This window comes from Peromyscus californicus, unplaced genomic scaffold (genome assembly GCF_007827085.1).
Source record: "Peromyscus californicus insignis strain IS unplaced genomic scaffold, ASM782708v3 Scaffold_8__1_contigs__length_139910024, whole genome shotgun sequence".
Taxonomy (NCBI): Eukaryota; Metazoa; Chordata; class Mammalia; order Rodentia; family Cricetidae; genus Peromyscus; species Peromyscus californicus.
In genome coordinates, this window is record NW_026294606.1 from 75,867,831 (window position 1) to 75,876,502 (window position 8,672).

General features: G+C 45.2%; 1 protein-coding gene across 8 annotated transcripts in view; it reads right to left on the reverse strand.

Moving 5' to 3' along the window:
- The window catches only part of Crem (cAMP responsive element modulator), a 79,904-nt gene extending 71,683 nt beyond the window's left edge, over positions 1-8,221 (reverse strand). For 3 of the 8 annotated variants that reach the window (XM_052729533.1, XM_052729529.1, XM_052729526.1), the window contains exon 1: positions 8,079-8,219. The gene's annotated coding sequence lies outside the window, so the exon portion shown is untranslated. Of the gene's footprint in view, positions 1-8,078 lie in introns of all 8 variants that reach the window. The other 5 variants (XM_052729530.1, XM_052729528.1, XM_052729532.1 and 2 more) reach the window with 3 other exon arrangements.
- Between the last annotated feature and the right edge of the window lie 451 nt (positions 8,222-8,672).

The window sequence follows — 8,672 nt, forward strand, 5'->3', positions numbered from 1 at the left end:
AGGATTCTACCCACATGGTAGTTCACAGCCATCCATAACTCCAGGCCCAGAGGATCTGAAGCATGCACATAACACGAAGGCACAGACACAAACAAAGCACCTATACACAAAACAAACACTTGAAACAGGCTCTCACTCTAGCCTAGCCTAGTTTCAAACTCATGATGATCCTCCTACCTCAGCTTTCCAACTGCTGCTGGGTTCACAGACATGAGCCTGTATAAACCACACCTGCTGATCCATTCTTAAAAATCTAGCATTCCAGCTGGGTGTGGTGGTGCATGTCTTTAATTCTAACACTGGGAAGGCAGTGAGTTCAATGCTAGCCTGGTCTAAGTAGCAAGTTCCAGGCAAGCCTGGGCTATTTGTGAGACTCTGTCTGAAATCAAACAAAAAAGGTTAGATTTCCCCAGGCCTCCAGAACAGCAATGCTCTACACACTCCCTAGGCCATTTCATCTTTATTTGATGAGTCCCAAATTTCACTTCAAGCTACACTTCTTCTGAACATCTGTCTCCAAGAAGCTGCCAGGTGTCTCTCAGTGACTGGCTCACAGGTCTTAAACACAATGCTCAAAGCTGAAGCAGACCTCCCTCCTCACCCCGCAGTTGTCTCCCTGGCGGACAGAACGACTGACTCAGGCAGCCTTGCAGTCCTCTCCCTTCACACCATACCTGTGCCTCCAGTTCCTGAGGCACACATGTGGCTGACCAGTTCAATACAGTGACGGACGAGTTGATGGGGTATGACCTGAATGACGTTCTGCCCCGGAGGAGCTGTGTGAGCTGAGACACTTACCTAAGTCCATTCTCTCCAGCCACACCACTGAACATGAGATGTCCCGCTGTTCTTGGAATGTGGGATTAGCATTGCTATTCAGTCCCAATAGTGCTATCTCCTAATGTCTTCATCCCTTCAACCCTGTTCACCCTGTCCATACTTTTAGGTAGCACCCTAGTCATTTTCTGGCATGAGGAAGTAAGTCTTTCCTTCCCCCACCTCACTCAGACCTCTCATCTTCCCGTAATCCGCTTCACTTGGTCACAGCACTGTTTGAAATGCTGTTTCCTCACCTGGAATCATGCATAGTTCCCTTCACCTTACGGACAAATATCCAAAGTTCTAAGCACACTGACTTTAGGGATTTGTGTGGAGACTTAAAGCTCATTAGAAGGGAACTGAGAGGTTAAGAAATGCAACTCCATCATTTACGGCCGGCGCCTAGGCTCAGAAGGACTTTGTAAGGAGTTGTTGAAGCAGAGTTCCCAGTTTATTTCAGTGTCAACAGTGCATAATTTGAAATTTTTAATTGTTTTTTATATGTGATTGTGCATGTAGTACTAGAGATTAAACCTAGGACCTAATACATGTTAGGCAAGTACTCTACCACTAAACTACACCCCTAGGTGGGGAATTGTGTCTGAGTTTTTTGTTTGTTTTGTTTTTTGGTATTTCAAGCAGTTCAGACTGCCCTCAAACTGGCAGTAATCCTCCAGCCTGAGTCTCCTGAATGCTGGTCATAAGTATTTGGGAAAAAATAGGAAAATAACAGTTTATATTAAGTACAAAAATTAGCTTTCCTTTTCCTAGATCTGGATTTCTGTACACATCTGGTAGGGAAATCATGTACCACAACCACGAAAACTTATCATGTAAGTCTTGATGATAGAAACAGCATCTGGCATTCATCACGCCTATCACCAATGTGTTGCTTTGTTTTCACTCCCTGGTATAAAAGCTTCAGTTAATTACAATGCTCTATCAGCACCCATTAACATCCATGAAGATCGCAGAAAAAACTGTACTAAATGTATATGTGGAACATTATAAACATGTACTATGCTTTGGTTAACTGAATTAACTTCACAATGTAACTTTCTACAAAATTATATATATATATATATAAAGAAACTTCTAACAAAGCACATAACCCATAACCCAGCACTCAGAAGGAAAACTGAGTTTAAGGCTAACCTAGAGCTACATAGTAAAATTCTACCTCCAAAAAAAAAGAAAAGAAATAAAAAAAAAGAGGTTTGTAGATGATTTTACAATATAAGAACTAACTTAGTCAGTTTCCATTATCAAAATGCCAATTAGGCGATGTTCTCCACTCCTTCTACCAAACCTACTACTGTAGTTCTCTAGCCAGCAAAAGGCGTGGCAGCAATGTTTGCTTAACTAGTGAACTGTGTTTATCATCAGACCTCATTAAGCTAGACACATCTGTTGCAGTTTTAGAACTGTGTTAAACAGTATATTAGGGTTGGGAATTTAGCTCAGTGGTAGAGCCCTTGCCTAGCAAGCACAAGGCCCTTGGTTCGATCCTCAGCTCCAAAAAAACCAAAAACAAAAAACAGTATATTAGATGATCAAATCATTTAAAAAGAGAGCTATACCTCGGAAAACTAAGCTACATGTTTTGAAAATGACTTTAAAAACTATACTTTTGGAGGCTAGAGAGATAGCTCAACAGTTTTGAACAACTTGCTTTTCTTCCAGCGAGCCCAAGTTCAAAATCCAGCAGGGGCTCACAACCATCTGTACCTCCAGCTACAGAAGATCTGCCAGCTCTGGCCTCCTCTGACACCTGCTCTCACACTCATATACCCACATGAAGATCCATATACATACACATAATTAATAATGACTCTTTAAATTCTGCTTTGGGAGTGTATACTATAGTTAGACACAAGTACAAAACACTGGGGGGGGCATTATTCTAAAAGTAAAGAGCACTGTAGAAAGCATATGTAAACAGCCCAAGTTTTAGGGTTTGATTCCTTGTTAAATACCAAAAGTAGAATCTTTAAATATTGTACTGCTGAGATCGTTTTTGCAAGAAACTGTTGAAAGAAAAAAAAGAAAAAGAATTCAAAACTATAATTATCATAACCAAAAAACTGGGGATATGAGACAGTGCAGAGTGGTAAGAACACCTGGCATTCTCTATCACTCTGTACCGCATTCACACACACACACACACACACACACACACACACACACACACACACACACACGGAGGGGCGGGGTGTAAGCACATGTAGACAAAACACCCATACACATAAAATAAAATTTATAAAAATATACTATGAATATGGGAAAATAGATACTTAAATTAGCCAGTATTTAGAGAGAAGAATTTAAACAATTATTATACTTACCTAGCTTGGTTCTAGCTTGTATTTCTGAACCAAATACCTAAGGGGCTGGAGAGATGACTCAGTGGTTAAAAGTACTTGTTGCTTTTGCAAAGGACCTGGATTCCATTCCCAGCACTCACACAGTGGCTAACAACCATCTGTAACTCTAGTTTCAGGGGATCAGACAACTTCTTCTGGCCTCTGTGGGTAACTGGCATGCATGTAGTACATAGACATACATGTAAGCAAAACATCCATACACATAAAATAAAAATCTTTTTTTAAATTTAAATAATAACTAAGCAATGAAACATGACTAACCAAATGTAATCCCTTTGGCAACTTTAAGAATGCAGGATCTACCCAGCACTTGAGAGGTAGAAGCAGGAGGACTGATAGTTCAAGGCCACCCTCAGCTACACAGGAAGGTTGAGTCTAGCCTGGGCAACATGAGATTTTGCCTCAAAATAAACAAACAAATAAAAGCATACTAGGCTAGAGAGATCGCTCTGAGGGTAAGAATGCTTGCTCTATAAGAAGTTCAAATTCCAAGCACCCACCTAAAGAGTTAGGCGTGACTCTGCAAGCCATTATCCCCAACCTTTGGGAGCAGAGATAGGAATGCCAAGAGCTCTCTGGCCACCCAGCCTGGCTCAAATGGAAAGCTTCCAGCTCAATGATAGGTCCTGTCTCAAGGCAATACAGCAAAAAAGCAATAGACAACACTCTGTGTCTTGCTCTGGCCTCTGCAATGCACACACACCGAGTACACTGCACACTCATGTGAACAGCACACACACACACACACACACACACACACACACACACACACACACACCATAAAAATAAATAAAAGTATCCAGAGCATCTGTAAGTAGTACTGTACATGATAAAGGTGTCCTAATTCCAAAGCTGGAGGCTTTCGTCCTATCAAACTAAGCTGAGACTACAGCTTAGTGGTACGGTGTTTGCCTAGTACACACAAGGCCCAGGGTTTGATATTTGTTATTCATCATTGAAGAAAGGGGATTCTAAGAACATTTGTGGTGGTTTGAATGAGAATGGCCTCCATAGGCTCTAATACTTGAATACTTGGCCTGTGGTTGGTGGAACTATTTGGAAAGGATTAGGACAGTAGTTCTCAACCTTCCTAATGCTGCGATCTTTTTTAAAATACAGTTCCTCATGTTGTGGTGATACCCAACCATAAAATTATCTTCATTGCTACTTCATAATTGTAAGTTTGCTACTGTTATGAATTGAAAATATCTCATATGCAGGATACCTGATATGTGACCCCTATGAAAGGGTCATTCGACAGTCCCCAAAAGGGTCATGACCCACAGGTTGAAAACCACTGGATCAGGAGGTGTGGCTTTGTTGGACCAGGTGTGTCACTGGGGATGAGCTTTGATGTTTCAAAAGCCCGCATCATTCCCAATCAGTTCTCTCTTCCTCTCTTCTCTCTTCTCTCCCCTCCACCCCCCCCACCCGCCCCCCACCCCGCCTAATGCTTGTGGATCAGATCCAGGTCGTCAGCTACCACTACAGCACTACGTTTGTCTGTCTGTCTGCCTGCTGCCATGCTCCCCACCATGATGCAAGGGCTCTAACCCTCTGGAACCACGAGTCCAATTATATACTTTCCTTTATAAACAGGCCTTGGTCATGGTGTTTTACCATGGCAACAGAAAAGTAGCTAAGACAACATTTCCAAGCAAAATAAAACTGTATTATCAAAGAGAAATAAATTGAGATAATATTCTATTCTGAGCTGCAAGAGGATCTCAAGGTGAAGAACAGCCTGTCTCAACAAAACAAAGACAAATCCCTACTAAAATTATCCAAGATTTTCTTCCTTGTCCTTTAACAGCATTAGAAAACAAGAACAAAGAAATCTTTTAGTCTTAAACATACCACTCCTTACTTACTATACAGTTGTCATGGTAGAAAAACACAGTTTAAAAACTTCATATTGCTGGGTGATGGTGGCACATGCCTTTAACCCCAGCACTCAGGAGGCAGAGCCAGGGGACTCTCTGAGTTTGAGGCCAGCCTGGTCTACAGAGTGAGTTCCAGGACAGCCAGGGCTACACAGAGAAACTGTCTCAAAAAACCAAAACAAACAACTTCATGTATTCTTTTTCTTTGTGGGAGGTGGTACAGGTGACTGAAAACAAGGAATGCTCCCATGCTAGGCAGTGTTACACCCCTGAACTAAATGAAATTATTAATGTAACCACGTAAAGTGTTCATCTATGCCCACTGTGTTATAGGTGAGATATTTTCCTATCATCTCTATGTTTAAGTTCCTACACTGATAATATTGAAACTACATCCAATGTTAGTATTTCTTCTCAAAGTTGTCTTTTGGTCAGGTCTGGGGGCACACACCTATAATCCCAGCACTTGGGGAAGCTGAGGCAGGATGACAAATTCAAGGACATCCTGAGACACATAGTGAGATCCTGTCTCAAAACAAAGAACAAAAATTGTTTCCATATATGAAACTCATCAGTTCAATAAAGTAAAAATACACTTTGAAATTTCAGCTACTTCAGGTTTATTTTCCCATCAACCAATGGTTCTAACACTGTTCTAAAAGTTAAAGCCTCTCATTGGCAAGAGTTCACATTGTTGAGTTTCATTTTTACAAAGTCTACCTAAATGGAACTGGAGAACCGGCTCAGCTATTAAGAACACTTCTTTTTCTTCCAGAGAACCTAAGTTCAGTTCCCAGCACCCACACCAGGCGGTTCACAATCACTGTTAACTCCAGCTCCAAGTGATGGTCACACACACTTTTCTGGCCTCAGAGAACACCCAAATATACATAGCATATCTCTCTCTCTCTCTCTCTCTCTCTCTCTCTGTCTCTCTCTCTCACACACACACACACACACACACACACACACACACACACACACACACACCTTCAAAATTAAATTTTTTTCAAAAAAGTATTTAAAGAAGTCTATCTAAATGGGACAGGACATTTGAGAGCATCCCAGTAGACTACCTACCTTCAGCAATAACCTGGCTCAAATTTATGACCCAATATTTACTCAGATGATTATGTTATGAAAAAGAAAACAAGAAATGTTTATATTAGTAAAGATTTGGTCAGGATTCCTATATATGTTAATTTTTTGATAATATGCTATATTCTAAGCAAGACTGTGCAAGCATGCAGTTATTTACCTCTGTAGGAAATCAAAATACAGCCTATCCTCTAGCACGTTAAATTTTCTCAGTACAAGCCAGGTGGTGGTGGCGCATGCCTTTGATCCTAGCACTCAGGAGGCAGAGGGAGGTGGATCTCTATGATTTCCAGGCGAGCCTGATCTACAAAGTGAGTTCCAGGACAGCCAGGACTGTTACACAGAGAAACCTTGTCTCGAAAAACCAAAATTTATATATATATATATATATATAAAATAAAAAATTTTCAGTAGAGGGAATTTCATTAACTTTTGGGAACAATGTAAAAGCAAAAAGACTAAAAGTTCCTCTGTTTATACATTTAAAAATTTATTCATATCTTACAGATACATGTAACTTCACTGTAACAATTTCACACTTCCAAAATTATTACACATGAAGCACTGTCACTTGGGAAAACACTAGTTACAGTGATCTATTTACAGTTTCACCAAGATAGTTCGTGTCATTTCCGTATTTAATATGCCAATTACAATTCACAGGTGAAGGATTAAAACCTCTCTAAAGTTTGTTTGGTTAAACTGACACAGTATGGTGCATTCCTAAAACCCCAGCACTTGGCAGGAGGATCATTAGTTCAAAGTTACAATTCACAGGTGAAGGATTAAAACCTCTCTGAAGTTTGTTTGGTTAAACTGACACAATATGGTGCATTCCTAAAACCCCAGCACTCGGCAGGAGGATCACTAGTTCAAAGTCAGTCATTACGTAACCAGTTCAAGGAACTGGGCTACTTGAGACCCTCTCTCAAAATTAAGTTTCGGATAAATAATCACATTTATTGGCCAAAACACGTTGTCTGAACACATTGTTCCTTTGAGAAGGAGTCTCAAGTTCAGAGATTCAAAGAACAGGTATCTTCTGAAGGGAAACCAGCTTGATGTGGTGACCCGAGTGAAAGAAAACACGAACATAGATTATTCTTAACTAATGTGATGCTGGATGAGGGCAGTCGGGTCGGCCCCGCTTCACACTGCGCAGAAAAGCCGGCAGTCACCTAAGCCAGCCCGATACAGGGGGCTCTAGCTTGACTTTGGGGCGACGGCGAGCAGACAGCAGCGGCTTTCCCGGGGAGGGTGCTGGGACCTGCCCCGTAAAGCTGGCGGCGGGAGACACGTGTGACAGGCGACAGGGAGAAGAGCTGCGCTGGAGGCGTCTGTCTCCCCTACTCCGCGGGTCTGGGGAGTCAGGGGTCGACGCTCCTGAACAAGTCAGAAGAGGATCCCTGGGACCTTCCCCCCACCCCCGCCCCAACTGCGACTCGGGGTGCCGCTCCCCGCACCCCGGCTCTGCGGGGTGTGGGGACCAGATGGCTCGATCGTGGAGTCCCTGCGCCTGGCTTTCTGAAGACATGGGGTACGTTCTTTCTCTAGCTACACCGCGGACGCCAGGGCTGGGGCGAAGGCGCCACGGCGGCCCCAGGGCTGGGGGCGAGCAGGACCGACGCCCTCTGGGCGCCCTTTTCCCCGTCAGCCTGTCGAGCCCGAGCGGCCGCCCGGCTTTCCCGCCGGTACCGAAGATGAAGGGCGGCAGAGGGCGGGCGAGCGCGGACGGCCCGCTGCACGCTCGGGACTTTCGTGAGCTCTCTCGGTGGCGAGCCGCGAGCGGGCGGGCGGGCGGCGGTGCGGGCAGGCAGGCCGGGCGGAAGGCCGCGGCGTCCCGAGCAGCCGCCGCCCGCCGCGGGCTGTGATGCGAGGCTGGCGCGCCACTTACCCGCCGCGAAGGGTTTACGTAGCGGACCTCGTCACTGATTACGGACGGGAGGAGGTGGGGACGCAGAGCCCTGACGGCCGCCGCCCAGGCAACCCGGCGGCGGCGGCGGCGGCGGCGGCGGCGGCCCCACGTCGCGCCCACGTCAGCTCTGATGCGGTTGTCGCGGCCCCTCCGCCGACGCGAACAGAAAGCAGCGCACGCAGCCGGCCGAACGGTGGCCTCGCGCCCCGCCCTCCCCTCCCCCACGCCGCCCGCCTCCCTGAGGGGCCGCGGGCCGTGGAGGGGAAAAAAAAAAAAAAAAAAAGAAAAAGAAAAAGTTGCAGGCTCGAACTCTGCCCCCTGCTGGCCGTCAGCGGGACGGCAGCGCTGACGATCCAACAATTAAATAGAACGGGACGGGTGGGGGTGGGGAGGTGGGGGGGGGGGTGGAGAGGACCGTCGGGGGCGGGGCCTATTGTGAGGGGCGTGGTTAGCATCGGGGGGCGGGGCTACTGGAAGAGCTGGTCTGGTGGGGCGGAAGACTAGGAGGGGGCTAAGAGGTGGGGGCAGGAAACCGGAAGCAGCATCCTCTGCGCGTGCGCCCTAAATCGCCCT